Source organism: Falco punctatus (assembly GCF_963210335.1).
Source record: "Falco punctatus genome assembly, chromosome: 5".
NCBI classification, from domain to species: Eukaryota; Metazoa; Chordata; class Aves; order Falconiformes; family Falconidae; genus Falco; species Falco punctatus.
The window spans coordinates 30,470,678-30,486,387 of record NC_137584.1 but is presented as its reverse complement, the minus strand read 5'-3'; the positions used below and the strand labels follow the sequence as shown (position 1 = coordinate 30,486,387).

Genomic DNA, 15,710 nt, shown 5'->3' with positions numbered 1-15,710 from the left:
AACAATTCAACTGCAAAGTGTGTTTCATTTTCATGAAATAGTAGCTGCACAGAGTGAGGAATGGTAAAATATGTACCAACACTATAAAGCCCAAGAGTAACTTCCCACTTCTAAATGTATCTTTGCTTTTCTGTAACATTTAGTATTTCTAATATTGGCTTGAAATAATGTGAAGTTTCCTAGTAAAATCTGATCAGTAATTGAGGTGAGACATCCTTCATCTTAAGCGTCAGAAGTACTTCACTGTATACTCAGGGTTTTGAAGTGAATTGGACAAGATCTGGAAAAACACAACTGCCGTCTGGCCCTCACTTGTCTTCAAACTGAAATGTTGTCTCTCCCGGTAGGAGCAGAAGCCAAACATCATGACAGTGTCTTCATAGATATTCTCATGGATTTTAGAAGAGCTATGTGTAAAGGATGTTTTAATTGCCCTTTATATAGTTTGCACTGAATGATAATACAAGCTGTGGTGATCACAGAACAATAACTGAAGTTTCAGTTCAGCCATACCTTTCATCTGGATGGAGCTCAAAGCTGGAGTGGTGACTATGTTTCCTTAGGGCTGGGCGACAGCCTATCTGAGTATTGAAAAAACTGGGGTTTTGCTAGCACACACAGCTGCAGGAGAGCCCCAAATGTCTGAAACAGTGTTCATCACACTCATGGGACAGAAATGTATCGTAGATAAAAGTTGTAGACAATCAAAATGGACCTAAAATTAGCATATTTACAAAATTATGGAATATTTTGTGACAATAAATGGGAAATAGAGGTAAAATTTTTAACTGAATTCCACTAAAATTGCGGGACCAGCTCAGCCCTCACTACAACTCAGTGAAACCACACCAGTGAAATACTATAACTGATAAATAGATTCTCCAGCATTGACTAAGGTATAACTCAGTCATATTATTATAGTGGTATAGTGGTTGGGACACTTCTGTTTTGTTATGTGGATGCTCTGACATGTAATCAGGAGTGAGCTCACATTGCATCCTTACTCCCACTGAGGACAGCTAACATCATATATCTGTCCTGTGCAGTTTCATATTTTCAAAATACTTTTAGCAGCATGATAACTTTGCCATTTCTATTTCTCTGAAAATTTTCAAGAGGTCCAAAACCTATTTGTGAAACAAGGCAGATAGAATGGTAGTGAGACTGATGGACAAGTGAGTGCATCATGGTTACCTTGGCCCCCATTCCTTAGGAAACTAGATTAAAAAGTGAACAAAAGTTACTAAATAATAATTGGTTTTTCAGCAACTTTATAGATTTAATGACAAGCAGAATTATGCCTTCTTGTGAAAGCGTAATACTTAGCAATACCTTAAAGTTGTTCCTAAAACAAACCTAGATTTTTTTAAAAATGAAAAAATATGCTGTTTAAGAGCCTGTTCCTACAATAACGTATAAAGAAACTGTACTTATATCAGTACAATCATTGCCTCTTATATGTTGAATGAAGGTTTCCCTTACAAACAAGTACCTGGTGTTTCCTTAACAAATGTAAACATATTAAACACACTGGGGGTTTTGAGTGCTTCTGTGTTTATATTCTACAAGACCATCACTCTCATGTATGTATCTATATGTGGAAGATGGAACTTGTTTACTCTTATGGTTCTAGCCCTTTTTCTGCCCCTGTGTTATCAAAGGTACTGCAAGAAGTTGGTGATGTACAGAGAAGGAAACTGTAACTTCATCCAAAAAGTTATGATGATAAAAATGACCTTCCTCTGTTGTGATTAAATTGTTCATTGCTTGAAACCAGAAAAAAAATTTACAGGCTTACATATACCCTCATTAGAGCTGTACATGACAGTCAAAAAGCCTTTCTTATTCTCATTAGAGTACAGCAGTGAGCGATGAGGCCAAACCTTTCAAAGCAAGGTTTTCAAATACAGATTACCCAAGCCATACATGACACTTCACTAAGAAACCTGATTCTCAGAAGCTCTGAGCACCTCTGACTCTCATCAAAACATTGAAACTGCTGGATATTAAGATTGCAAGGCTTTACAGCATTGGATTTTCCAGCAAATCTAAGCAACAGTTTCAAGAGTCTGCATCATTTGCTGTCACCACCATTACCACTTCTGCCATCAATGCACTGCTAGTCATGCCTCTTACACAGGAGTAGACATAATATCCCTGTTTGAAAATCTTCAGTAAAAGGAGAGAGTACCAGAAGACCAGTATTTCAGGAGAGATAATAATGCCTTGCAAATATCTGTATCACTTTTGCTGTGTGCTAGGGACTGCATGGCTGGGCTATAGCCCTGGAAACCAGCCACATACCTTCTAAAAGCTCATATTTGCTAAGTAGCAGGGTTCATCTGACCTCCCACTGAGTGCATGAATGCCAGTTCAGGGTGCATAAATCTGAACTATCATAATCTTCCAGAAAGATACTATGGTGTCATCCCAGGTTTTATAGACCCATTTATAATAGTACCAAAAAGGAATGTATTCCCCATAGGTAAAATTCTAACCCACATTACAGGCATAAACAAGCTATGTGAGGGCTGTCATTCGACTCTGCAAGATGTTTGCCCTGTGTGTTAGAGCAAAGGCTAGAACCACTTTGTGTATTTTATCAATACAAGGAATCTCATTCTAGCAAGGAATGCTCCTTGTTCATACAGTTTGTTATTATGATAGCCCTAGTTTCAGTACCGACCTTTAGACAGGTGCAGATTTATCTGAAAGATAGCTGTGTGCCATTAAGCTCTTTGTTAATATTACATCTTTCTGTATCAAGTGTTGTGATGGTTTCACAGTTTCCATCTTCCCTTTTTAAGTCTGCATTTATGTCTTCTAAGAAATATTGAATATTTACAATACTAGTAATTTATTACAAAAATATTTGCGCACGTGTATGATTTATAAGGGCTGTAGCCAGCTGAACACAGAAGTTACTACTATTGTAAGTCATCCCCATGAGTTCGCTGCTACTGTTCACTTCTGTGCAAATCCCCCTTATGTGTATGCTTTTGCAGTATGATGGCTTTAAATAGCGTCTTTGTCACATATTAAAGGGAGAAAACTATTTCAGCCTACATACATACCTCAATCTTGAAAGTATATAGTGCTATAAAGGAAAAATTTACTCAATACCAAACATGCAAGACTTCCAGGATTGGTGCATGCTGCTAAAGTGCAGATCTGGATAAAGGGGTAAGTGCTGGTGTTTTTCCATTTCATTGTAAGCACAAACTCTTTTTCAAAGCATGTTGCCATTGTTTATGCTCTGAGGAGACCAATATTTTTAGCTTTACCACTTACAGTACTAGGATGTATTGCAAACTTTTTGATTAAGCATCATAGGCTACAAGAAAAGCTTAGAGCTGTAATGCTTCTAGCACATTTTTAGGCAGTTACCATGCCAACTGTAAAAATTATGAGTAGAATGACTACAAGAAGCTTTTTGGAAAATAAAGTAGTGCAAAGTTAATGCAGGGTCCAAAGTTTTGGAACACTGTATTCTGTTGTTGGAAGATTTATCATCATCCATACATAAACCTACTGGTTATATCAGGAGTTCATCAGCTGTCACTAACTTAGTCTGCAAACCTGCAGAGGTTTCACTCAAAGACTAAAGCATCTGGTTTAGCCTTTGCAGAGTTTGGAATTACTGGAGAACCATGAGGAAACCTTCAAGCAAAGAATCACTCCAGACTTTGTGCTTGAAAAGTATATGTTAGGTATATGTTAGGTAGTGAAAAAGAAGCATGACACTATAGAAATCCCTAGATAAGATCTCCCTGATGCTAGATAAAAGTTCAATATACATGGTGAAACACAAATGCAAACAAATAACAAGTGTTCCAAACCCAACCCTTGCAACATTTGAAAATCAGAGATGAGGTTAACGCAGAAGACGTCTAACCAAGTTAGGACTGGCAGTGGGCCCACATACCCTGGACTTTGCATTGGGTGATGCAAAGAAAAAGCAATACACTTAGGATGGGAATGTAGTAGACTTTGTAGCCTCAAAGTAAATGCAATTGACTTTTTTAAAGGCATTTTTTTCCTAGTGTCACAAATTCCATGATATTAAGATGTCATAGTTGTGTATTTCTATATATTTACATATATGGGTGTTTTGGGTCGACCCTGGCTAGATGCCAGGTGCCCATCAAAGCCGCTGTGTCAGTGCCCTCCTAGGCTGGGCAGGGGAGAGAAAATGCAGTGAGAGGGTCGTGGGTCGGGATAAGGGCAGGGGGATCACCACCAGTTACCATCATGGACAAAACAGACTCGACTTGGGGAAATTGGTTTATTACCAATCAAAAATCAGAGTAGGGTAATAAGAAATAAAACCAAATCTTAAAACACTTTCCCCCTACCCATCCCTTCTTCCCAAGCTCAGCTTCACCCCTGATTTTATTTCCCTTCTACGGTCCACAGTGCAAGGGGCTGCGGTCAGTCCCTCACACCCAGCCGTGGGTCCCCCCGCGGGGCGCAGCCCCTCAGGCCCGGCCGGCCCCGGCGCGGGTCCCCGCGGGGGCCCCGGCCCTGCCCGCAGCCCGGCCCCGGCCCGGGCTCCTCTCCCCGCGGGGCCGCGGGCCCTGCCCGGAGCTGCTCCAGCGCGGGCTGCCCGCGGGTCACAGCCTCCCTCGGGCACCCCCTGCCCCGGCGTGGGGCCCTGCCGGGCTGCGGGGGGGGAGCTGCCCCCCGGGGGCTCCGTGGGCTGGGGGCACAGCCTGCCCCGCCGGGGGCTGCGCCGCGGGCTGGGGGGAGCCTCTGCCGCGGCGCCTGGAGCCCCCCGGCCTCCTCCTGCCCTGGCCTTACTTCTTACTCCTCCTCCTCGCTGCCGCTGCACAGGTTTTTTCCCCTTCTGAAATCTGCTGTCCCAGGGGCGCTGCCACCGTCACTGACGGGCTGGGCCTTGGCCAGCGGCGGGTCCCTCTCGGAGCCGGCTGGCGCTGGCTGTCGGACGTGGGGGCAGCTCCTGCCGGCTTCTCACAGAAGCCGCCTCTGTGGCCTCGCCACTACCAAAACCTTGCCACGCAAACCCAATATATTGGGCTACCATATTTTCCAAAGGTGAGTTGTTTTCAGAAACCGTAGGTAGAAGGATGAAGGAAAAAGCCTTTTAAAAGAATAATATTTGCTAGTGTCAGCTCTGCAACCTCATTCCCCTGGAAAACATTGAGTTTTGAATATCTAATTTGAAAAAAGGAAGTTATTTGTGGAATTCTCTGTGAAAGTGTGAAAGAACAGTCAACTCCAAGTCTGATGTCTTTTAGAAACATATATACATATAAATAAGGCATTAATGTATAAATAGTATTAATTATAATAAATTAATTCATTTCCTCCTTCCTCATTTGAAATGCAGTTGAGAGAAAATCTCAGTGAGTTTTGACTTTGTAAGTGGTTTAGAGCAGTTGGGTGTCCACCCTTCTGGTCGGTGTAATCCACATGCCTTCCTCTGGAGGCTAGAAATTAATTTGTCAGACAATTAAATTAAAATAATGATAATAATGGTAGTACTGGCTCACACCGGAGTCAAAGTCAAGAGCAGAAGAGCAAAAGAAATACATTGTGGTATTTTGCCTTGTGTCCTGCATTTGCATTTCAGGGACTTGTTCAGCCAGGGGCAACACCTTTGTGTTTATTAAGGGCCTGCCTCTAAGGGGCTGATTGGAAAGGGACCATCAGGGAATGGGCTGTACCTGGTGAACTGCATTGGCAGACTGGACCCAACCTGCAGGCTCAGGCTCCCTCTTATAAATATTACAGAAGTAATTAAAAAAAAAAAAAAAAAGAAGTTGTCTACAGTTCTTTAAAAGCTGTGTTTGAAAATTAATTTAAAATTACACGTGTACTAATTTATCTGTATATTTTTGAGCATTTCAGTCTGAGTCAAAGACAAATGTGGAAATGTTCTGTTTTTCATGTTTTCATGCTATATTGTTCAATAAGTCTGTTATATTCATGCTTCAAGACCAATCTTTATGCAACCTCCAAAGGAACTCTTATGATAGTTTTAGAAATCTTTGAATATTGACTAAAATTATTTTTGTAGATTCTTTCTTCAACTTCCTATTAAAAAAAAGTAATTTCCTATAAAAATTATGGCATAACCCTCCCCTGAAATGGTAGGAAATGGGAACTTCAGGTGTTCTGCTGTGTTTACTTCAAAACAAGGACTTCAGCTCCTATTCAACAGAAAGGCTCCTTTAATATTAGTTTATCTTTTCAATTTTGGTATGGAATATTTGATATTGGATATTAGTCAATGGGATTACTTAGATTTCCTTTTGTGGGAATCAGTTCAGGCCATTGGCAAGGTGTTGTCTCAGGCGGGTACATTTGGGGTGAATTTACATAGTTGTTAAGCATGTAAAGTGACAGAAAATCCAGCTGCCTTTCTTTATACATAGCTTGAGGTGGAACAGGAGGAAGAGGAGGCAGTGGTGGTAAGTGGAGGATACTGGAATTTGCAATCCATTTAGGAAGACAGCCAATGTAAAGAGAAACCCCCCCCCCCCCCCCCCCCAACCAAGCAGCAGCCAACACACAGGCTACTTTACACGAGCTAGATGAATGTTCATCTGTGTCTCGCACCAGGTAATGTAAAGCAAGAACAGTGACATTTGCAGCTATATCCTAGTGTGAGAGTGATTGTGGTTTAACAATCCATACAACATATGTGACAATAATTAATTAACAGTTAGCCTTTTGTAGTGCCTGCAACCTAGTGCTTCTGAGTGTGCCCTTGGAGCCCTCTGTGCATTCATTTACCAAAGCCTCTGCACTTGAAATTCACAATACTCAGTTCACCCTTTGATGAGTTAATCCTTCTGCTCTCTTCTACCTCCTCTTTCCCAGACCCCCCAAAGACTCAGAAATTTGGCTTATGGAAAATCACCAAATTGAATCAATTTAGGCCCAGATTACCAAAATGTTTGTATTTTAGGATTATCTTGCAGTATAAAACACTGCCCTCTTCTCACGCCACATTGCCACTACCATGAGTCCAGCTCCAAAGCTAAATTTTACTCTCTGACATAGCCTGGTAGAAATGAGAGGAGATTCTGGCCCTGGTTTTAAATATTTGAACAGGGTAAAAGCCAAGAAGGGTTGGAAATTATTTAGCCTGCTATTAGGGGATATAATTAGACATACTTGGGTATAATTAGACTTGGATTAAATAAAGGGGGGGAAAAAAGCAGCATGAAAAAACAGCCTTGCTAACAGTGGGATCCCTTATACATGGGAATAAGGCGAAAATGTGTGAAAACCACAGGGGAAATGGAGTAGCTGACAGGATAGGTCTTTTCTCTCTGATGTTATAAAGGACCAGCTTATACTTTTTGGTTGCTGAGCAAGGAGGAAGGGATGTCCCCATAAACCCACAAGCACTGTCCATGGTTTGTGATCAGGGATGCCATCGTACCTGAGGTATCCACATCTGGTCAGCAGTTGTTGAACAGGATGCATCATCTCTCTCCAGACCCTTGTGGATTTCCTTGTGCAAGACACAGTGTTATATTAGTAGGATGTACAACGAGCCTTTTTTACTCCTCCAGCAAAGGTGAGGTTGTTTCTCAGAAGATTCTGTTAGGAGAATGGCATAGGAATGAATGATACTGCTGCACCAGGCAATGGCCCAGCAGAGAAAATCCTGAGGCTTTTCTGGGGATACACTGAGAATTAAGGCTTTTTAGCTCCACACAGCAAACCATTCACAACTTAGGCTACAACTTTGCAGCTCTAGTAACTGAGGTTTACAAAGGTCCACCACAGACTTTTCCTCAGAAAGTTAGCAAAAATAAAACCAAAACTACTGAAAAAAAGTTTATTAAGGTGGAAAATTCAAGCACTCAAAATGTAGAGAAATCAACTAACTTAAATTAAACTGTATGCAATCCTAATTCTACCCTTTTTTGTGTTTTGATACAGTCTTTAATTGCATAATCACATACTATTTGGTGAATAATTCCAGACCCAGGGCCGATTTGGGATTGTGTGAACTAAATAAGTCATAAGACCACACACAGTGAATAAAGTGGATAAAAAGGAATATTGAACAGCTGCCTTGTTTACTCAGTACCACCCACTAAATGAGGCAGTGATTCTGCAGAAATAATAATAATTAAAAAAAAATAGTACATGATCAATATAATTAAATAGCCAGAATGCTTAAGCACAAGGAAGAACAGAGAAGCTGTATGGGCAAATCAAGCCCCCTTCCCTAAATCTGCCATTTAATCATATCACACTTGTTTTTCTATTTTTTGCAGGTGCCAAGAATGCCTTCTCTCACTCTCCCCTCCCAGTGACTGCAGTGCACTTCTGCTTCAGCTAAGCTTAATCCAGCCTACCCTCACTATAACAGCTGGAATTGCTTTCTCAGCCTGTTTTCCTTTCATACAGTGTTAACAGTGAGAGTGAAGTTCCATGACTGCGTGACTAAGAGTATATATATGCCATATACAGAACAAAGTGCATCTGATCTGGCATTCAGGTAGTGAATTTCACCCAACACAAGTACCTTTTATGTTAAAATGTCAGCATGCCTATGATTGTCAAACCAATTATTTTTCCATCTGAAATACAGAAATTGTATGATGCATCACCTCCATAGGTATTATGATACATCACTCAAAAATATCATAGGAAAGTTTCATAATTTATTTGACCAGGAGTGTTTTGGGAGGATCTGTTAGCAAATTCCCTATGAAAGGTGTGAGTTTTCTGAAAGCCTTCCATTAAATATCATTGTTTAAGTATTTGTTAAATATTTTTGTTTTAAAAAGCAAGGAAACGTAAACACACAAAAAAAATCACTCCTGAATAACCAAGAAAAAAATATGTTTAAAACTACATGTTTATAATTTTCAAAATATCTTTGTCCCCTGCCCAATGGCTCTTTAAGAAAAAAAGAAATATAAGAAAAACTCCCAGGTCAGAGTTTCCAGCATTGAAATCAATGGATAGCTTTGCCTAGATTCAAAAGGGAGCATATAAGTCTTTCTAAAAAGTATATGAGAGGAAGTACAACCAAATGTGAAAAGTAAGGGGCAGGAGGACAGCAGGATATTCCTGTTTGTACCGTGCTAGTTTACTGTCAACCTTTGGAAATCACATCATCTGTGCATAGCTTCCTCATTTCTAAAACAGAGATAATGTGCTTCATAAATTTTGTAATGCATATTAAATTCTGATGGAAGTAATTGCAGAATTGCAACGTATCCTTCTTAAAATTTATATATAAAATGTGTCTATGGCCATGTTAGCTGGTATTTTTTTTAGGTCTCACTGAGACTTCAGAATCCATTCATACTGCTTTCCTAAGATGTTTGGCTCTTTGCGGTGTAGAAGTGAAACTTCTAATCACCTGACATTTTAAGAAGAAGTAACTCCAACGAACCTACACATCTAATTTAAGCAGAAGGACTGAATATTTTTCCTGACTGAGGATCTGTCATACAGCACCTTGCAGGACTATATCAATGTGATATGGTATTTAAGAGTAATCTTGAGATACATTGCTTCTCAGAATAGTTACTACCCTCCACTTCAGAGACACATAAACCTTATGGAAGGTGAAAAAAATCTCTGGGTACCTCTTGCCTTCCTCACAGAGGTGTTGTGAGCCTTAATGTGGTATTCTTTGAGCTGCTTGGATGAAAGATGCTCAGTGAAGTAAAGGTATTTTTATGTCTCATAAAACATGAAAAGAAGGATAAAGTGAGACCAGGAAAGAAATAAAAGAGAAAGAAATGTGGCTTTAAAGAGTATATGAGTCAGTAGTGTCAGCCATGCCTATTTGTTGGGGTAACTGAAGGTCTCTTCATGTTCTGCAACTTGCTATACAGCAAAGAGGTATTTGAACAGATATTGTACCTACCATAAGAATACACACAGTGTTTGAAAATTCCTGTCTTTGCTTACTACCCTCATACACAATATATCTTTGAACTGTTGTGAATGGATAATCTATATTACATAATTCCGACTGTCAGTATTTCCTTTACATAATTATAACAGCAGGAAATATATAAGGCCTTTGTGGAACTTGAAAATTCTATTGCCTTGGGCCATATTTAATGTGTAATAAAATATTCAGCAACAAGGCATTCTTCATTCTATTTACAGTAAGGTAGAGCTAAGTGTGTGAGGTATACATAACTAACATGAAACAGTATTTACAATCACTGCCAAGGCTGAAGTGTTTTCTGAAGCCATTAGTCGGATATTCAGTAAGCCAAATCCCCATCAGGTGAAAACAGGCATAGTCTCATTGAATTTACCTTGGGAAAAAAAAGGGAAATGGGAAGGATAACCTCTCCAGTCTTCAGCTGAGAATCAGAAAGATGAATGGATAAATGTTGTAGTATCTCACATTTAAGTAAGTTATAGCACATTCCTTGAATTTACTTTTCTGTCCAGCTGCATATAGTGCTCTTGAATGGGAGTCTGTCAAGAAAAATGGTGTTGGAAAAATAATGCTAGCTTCTCTGACTGGATCCGCCAGTCTACATATGTCTCAGCTCTGTCCATTGATGACAAGAATAGGTGATGCACCGTGTCTAGCCTTTTCTCCTGACAAAAAGGTGGTTTTGTTACATGAAGCTTGTTCATTGAGATCTAGATTTTAGATACCCATTTGATCCATGTCAGTTTTCAAATGCTCAGACTGGACCTGAAACAGCTTAACTATATCTATTTATCTAATGAACAAGTCATACCCCTCAACTACCTTAACATTACTCTGGATGCAGCTAGCCAAGTACATGTGCTACCAAATAGTCATGTAGCAGGTGAAAGTTGGCTTTATTGTGTAATGAGATAGTTCAGCATGAAATCATAGAAGCCAGAATCAGAAAAAGATTTGTATTGGCAAATTTTAAGGGCAAGGTTATTGTAACAGATCAAAGGAAAAAGAAGATATTTGTTATTTGTTGTCTTAAGTATACCAAATATCTGCTGAATACTTCATTCCCCGAGTCTCAGAAAAGAAGGAAATCAAACTCCTCCTTATATATCTTTCTAGATTCACAGTTCCCATCAATTCTTTGCTGAGATGCATCATTCTCTCTATGTAGGCAGCCTTTGAATTTCTGAGGAAACACAAAGGGTCTATTTCACCCCTGACTGCTGTCAGGAGTAGGACAAACCTTTTTTAGCAGCAATTACATTTCCTGTACAGTTTCAGCATATTATTGTACCTGGCTGTCCTCATTACTGGGCATGGGAAACATGCAGCCTTGCCAGGAGAGTTCCTGCAGGCGTTCCACCCAAACCCTCGTGCTTTATGAGGTAATTTAATGTTCTTGATAGTTAAAAAGATTTGAGTTATAAGCAAAGACACTGGCTGGTGAAAAGGAGAGGGGGTATATTTAATGTCTGAAATGGTCAGTTCCTGAAGGTTTCAATGAACTTATGTACTTCAAGTAACCTCATTATTTCCTGACCATGAAAAAGAAAAGGTGGAAGACAGCTTAGGTGAAAAAAAAAAAAAAATCTTCTTATGTTCCGTAGAGTCAGCTTCTCCAAGTGTATGGTCGATAGCCTGGGTTCCTGAGAAAATGGAGACAGACTGGGTTGTACCTCTTGCTCCCAGAACAGTTTATTTCATATTTTTGAAACAAGAACTTAGTTCATATTTTCACCAGCAAGTAACTTTACTCAATTATTTTTAATGGGTATGGGCTCACTGGAGTATCAAACTGATGGGGAGAGAGATGTCTGCTATGTACCCACACTACTGCAGTCCACAGCTGGGTGGTAAGTGTTTTCTCCTAGTAAACAGTGGTGTGGGTTTTAACTCCTTCTGGTGAGAAAAGGATCTCTGCTTGTTTAGTTGGAACACTAAGCTACTGAGGCTTTTGCTAGAATGAAAGAGCAATCCCTTGGGAGATAGCAAAGAATTTGTCTAGGTTATATATCTATGTAGGCTGTCATGAACCAGGTATTGAGTTGCTTAGCACTGGAAGAAAGAGTTGTGGCTGAGCACGGATAGAAACACAACTGGCCACAGCTGAACTGATCACTGGCTCATACCTCAGGGAGTACAGTCTTATGTTTTCCGTTCAGGTTAATCTTCTGCATCTTTCTTTCTGATGCAGCCTAAAGCAGCTTTCCAAAATAAGCCTCATTAGCCCTTTTCTCAGACAGACCATCTGATTTCTCAGAGCTTATGTGGCATGAAGTGGAGAGTTTTGGGCCATGTTCTCTCCTTAAAACTTAATTTGTAAAACTCCAGATTAAATACTTTCTTTTTATCCATGGAATGCTGATGTCATGCAACTTGACTGTCAGCAGAAAAGAACAGTCCAGTACACTTAGTCCTGATTCTGTAACTCAAATTCTTGCAAAATTTGTATTATTTAAGAAGGATTTGCTAGTCTAAAACTTGTGGGAGCAGATCCACTATAATAAAAATAACAAAACCAATAATAATATTAATAATAATGATGATGATGATGATGATGAAGAAGAAAAAGAAGAGGAAGAAGAAGCATCAGCATATATTTGGCTTTTATTTGCTCTTACGGATGTGTATAAGCTTTGTGGACTCAGCTCAGCAAGTTTTAAATGTACTTACAGAAAGAAAAGTCTCTGCCTACCAACTTAATGGCAAAAATTGAGAATCCTTTGTAGCTGCTGCTGTGTTATTTACGATACAAGTTTGGATCAAAAGATGGATTTTAAAGAATTCCTAATGCTTTACTCCACTGCCAAATATGTTCAGCTTTTAACAATGTTGAAACAGACATTTCTACAGTGGCAGTTCCTCTAGGGTGATAAATCCCAGTTTATGTTCCACAGACAGAAGGTCTCCATAATCATTCTGCCTGTGTTCGTAAGCCAGAATTCAAGAAAATCTCAACAAGGAAAAGTCTAAAATCATAATGTAGTATTTGCCCTGATTTCCTTCCACTCTCTCTAATTAAAATACAGGCATTCTTTTATTAAACATCTTCTGTTAAACATTTCATTTTCATTACTAAGTGCTTCTTTCTACTCACATGCTTGACATTACTGATAGCTGTAGCCACTCAATATGATCCATGTTTCTTGTGATTTATTGCATACTGAACCCTTTATTGCACTTCTAAATTGCTCAGTTTGCTTCTGTTTGACTTTGACAATGCTTTGCAGGAAGTTCAAGTGCTGGACGGTGTGATTGCTAAACTGAGATTTTTATATGCAACTCTGTGAGCTGTTAAAAGTGCCACTTTCTAATTCAAATAGATATACATCAAAGAGCCATGTGTACTATTGTTTTGCTTTTCTACAGCTAATCCCTGTGTCTCAGCGGTGCCTTTCTATTACACTGATGACAAAACACAGTTTTAAGTGAAACAAGATTAAAAAACATAGTACTGTGACTCCCAACCTAATTCCTGACAAATCTGTGATGCACCAGATGCTCCTTCCCTCACGATGAAATGATACATGGCTCTCTTTGTATTATCACTGCACAGACATGTTTACTCGACCTAACTTGCTCACATGTGTTAGAAGAGACTGTTTAAGGGAGGCATGCTTTCAAATGCATTTAGGAATGGAGAGGGTAGCAGACTTCTTGTTTCCTCACCTTTTTGTGCCCTTGTTCATATCTATTTCATTTCAGCAGTACTGTGGAAGAAAGAAGTCAGTGGGTATGTTGAGCCTTTAGCTGTGAAATTGTGGGAGCTAATGCTCATTCTGTGACAGTCAGGGGATTCTTCCATGTACGTAAAAGAAGGTCCATGAGCTGTCAAATGTCATGATCTAAGAACACAATAAAAACTTCAGCTTTTTCACTGTGATGTTCTTAAAGAAGCCAGGAAGAAGGCAAGTATATTTTCAAAACAAAAGCAAAATCCTTTCCAAGCCACCTTTTCAATTCCAAGTGCAAGAAATGATAATTATTTATAGACTTCATTCAAATAAAGTCTGTGAAGTCCCTTAACCACCAGTAAGCTAAAGCAGATCAAGAGTGCCAGGGTGTCTTCTTTTCCATATAAACAGCTCCCGGAGGGAGGGGGATTGGCAGGGATGCCATGTGGCATTCTGCAACTCACGGTCTAGCTAATATTTCAAGAAACATGATGCATGTGAGCTACAGGCCCAGTCCTGCACCTATCAATGTTAGTGGCAACATTTCTAATGATTTCATTAGGAGCAGGACCACACCTGCTTTCAGACTTAGGTACTCTCAGTGTTCCAAAGGCATGCAGAGGAATAGCCAGGAAAATTGTGACTTGAGAGGTATATCTACTTCAACAGAAAAAGAAATCCAGTTTGGGTCTCTGTCCCTGTTTGTATGGGGGGGAGGGGATGCCATTTGCCTCTGTGTCTGTAGGCACATAGGCCCAGACAGACCCATTATATACAAGCAGTGATTTTCTCTTTCTGCCTGCAGCCAGTGTGAGCTACCTTTGTTCCTGCTCCAGCCCTGTCTTTCAAGCCTGAGGAGAAGATTGGTGCATCAGCTCCACCGGATGGTTACCAACGACTGCAAAAAGAACAAATCCCTGCTGTAGATATAGCCCAAAGCTATTTGTGTGCCCTGCCAGGATGATCTTTAAAATTTATTTCTGACTGTAAACTAAGCAGGCACCAGAAACCAAGCAGAGGTCTCTTCACCTAATCTACCTGTTACAACTCCACAGCCTGGGGCTTTTTCAATAAAAGCCTGGACCTGAACATAACTAAATGGACTCATTAGACAGACGAGCTTTCTTACTCCCTCATTAGTTAGGAACAAAATAAGCCGCAGCAAAATTTCCTTCTGTGCAGGCTCTTCCATAACCTCAGGCTTTATTCAGTCAATACTGATCATAGGAAAAATATTTAATAATGGGAATAACGTCTACTAAGACTTTAAGCTCCATCATGATTTCCTCCGTAAAATAATCTGTAAGAGAAAGTATTCAAAAAATATGAGCTTCTGCTAGGCTGTTGTTGAAACCTAAGTGCTATCAATGGAGGCCAAAATGCTAGTATTGAACATTCCTCCTTCTTCGGTAACTCTTCACCCTTTTCCTTTTTTGACTATGTATGGATGTTCTACACGTTTTAAGTTACAGCTGAAAGAATCCCTTTGTTTAAAGAGGATGTTTGTTTTATACTTGGGAGGAAAAAAATAATCACTAAAATTATATACTTCTCTTTGTGCTGGTTGCCTTTTTCCGATTTCAGGTCCTAATTTCAGTTCAGTAACTGTTTCCTGGGCCTTCGCTGAAAAGTGGCTGAAAATTCAAGATTCCCTGAATCAGCAGCAATACAAGGGTTCTTCAGTTAATTTAGTCAACATAATTGCTTCAGCAAAGGTCATGGAAAATGTGGCTCTGGAACATTAGATCGAGTCCAAACCTAAAATGTATTCATGCCTACAAATAGTAGTGAATGAAAAAAAGCTTCACACAGTAATGACATCTCCCAGGACTAAACAGCAGTCAGATCACTGGGAATCAGCAAAATAAAAGCAAGGGAGAAAAAAGACTTAATTATGCTCTATAGAAAGAGAAGTTAAAATTTAATATAAATCAGTGTTGTGTTGCAGAGAATAATATGGTGACAGCAAGCTAGAAAGGGAAAGAAGCTGAAAGAAAGCAATGTTTTTACACTACTGTTCTGTATTCCTGGTATATCCTTCCTTAGCATAAGTGTTAACATTAAATATAATGCAACATGGTGCCAAATGCTTCAGAGTTGATATGGACTGTGAGTAGGCTCTGTATGTAAATGTATCA

At 39.7% G+C, this 15,710-nt stretch overlaps 1 long non-coding RNA gene across 1 annotated transcript in view; it reads left to right on the top strand.

The window, feature by feature from the left end:
* Nucleotides 1–15,710, top strand: part of LOC308065098 — a 56,796-nt gene that overhangs the window by 17,843 nt on the left and 23,243 nt on the right. The window contains exon 2 of the long non-coding RNA XR_013928659.1: nt 8,262–15,710. This exon is cut by the window's right edge and continues 23,243 nt beyond it. This is a non-coding gene — a long non-coding RNA (uncharacterized lncRNA). The remainder of the gene's footprint in view (nt 1–8,261) is intronic.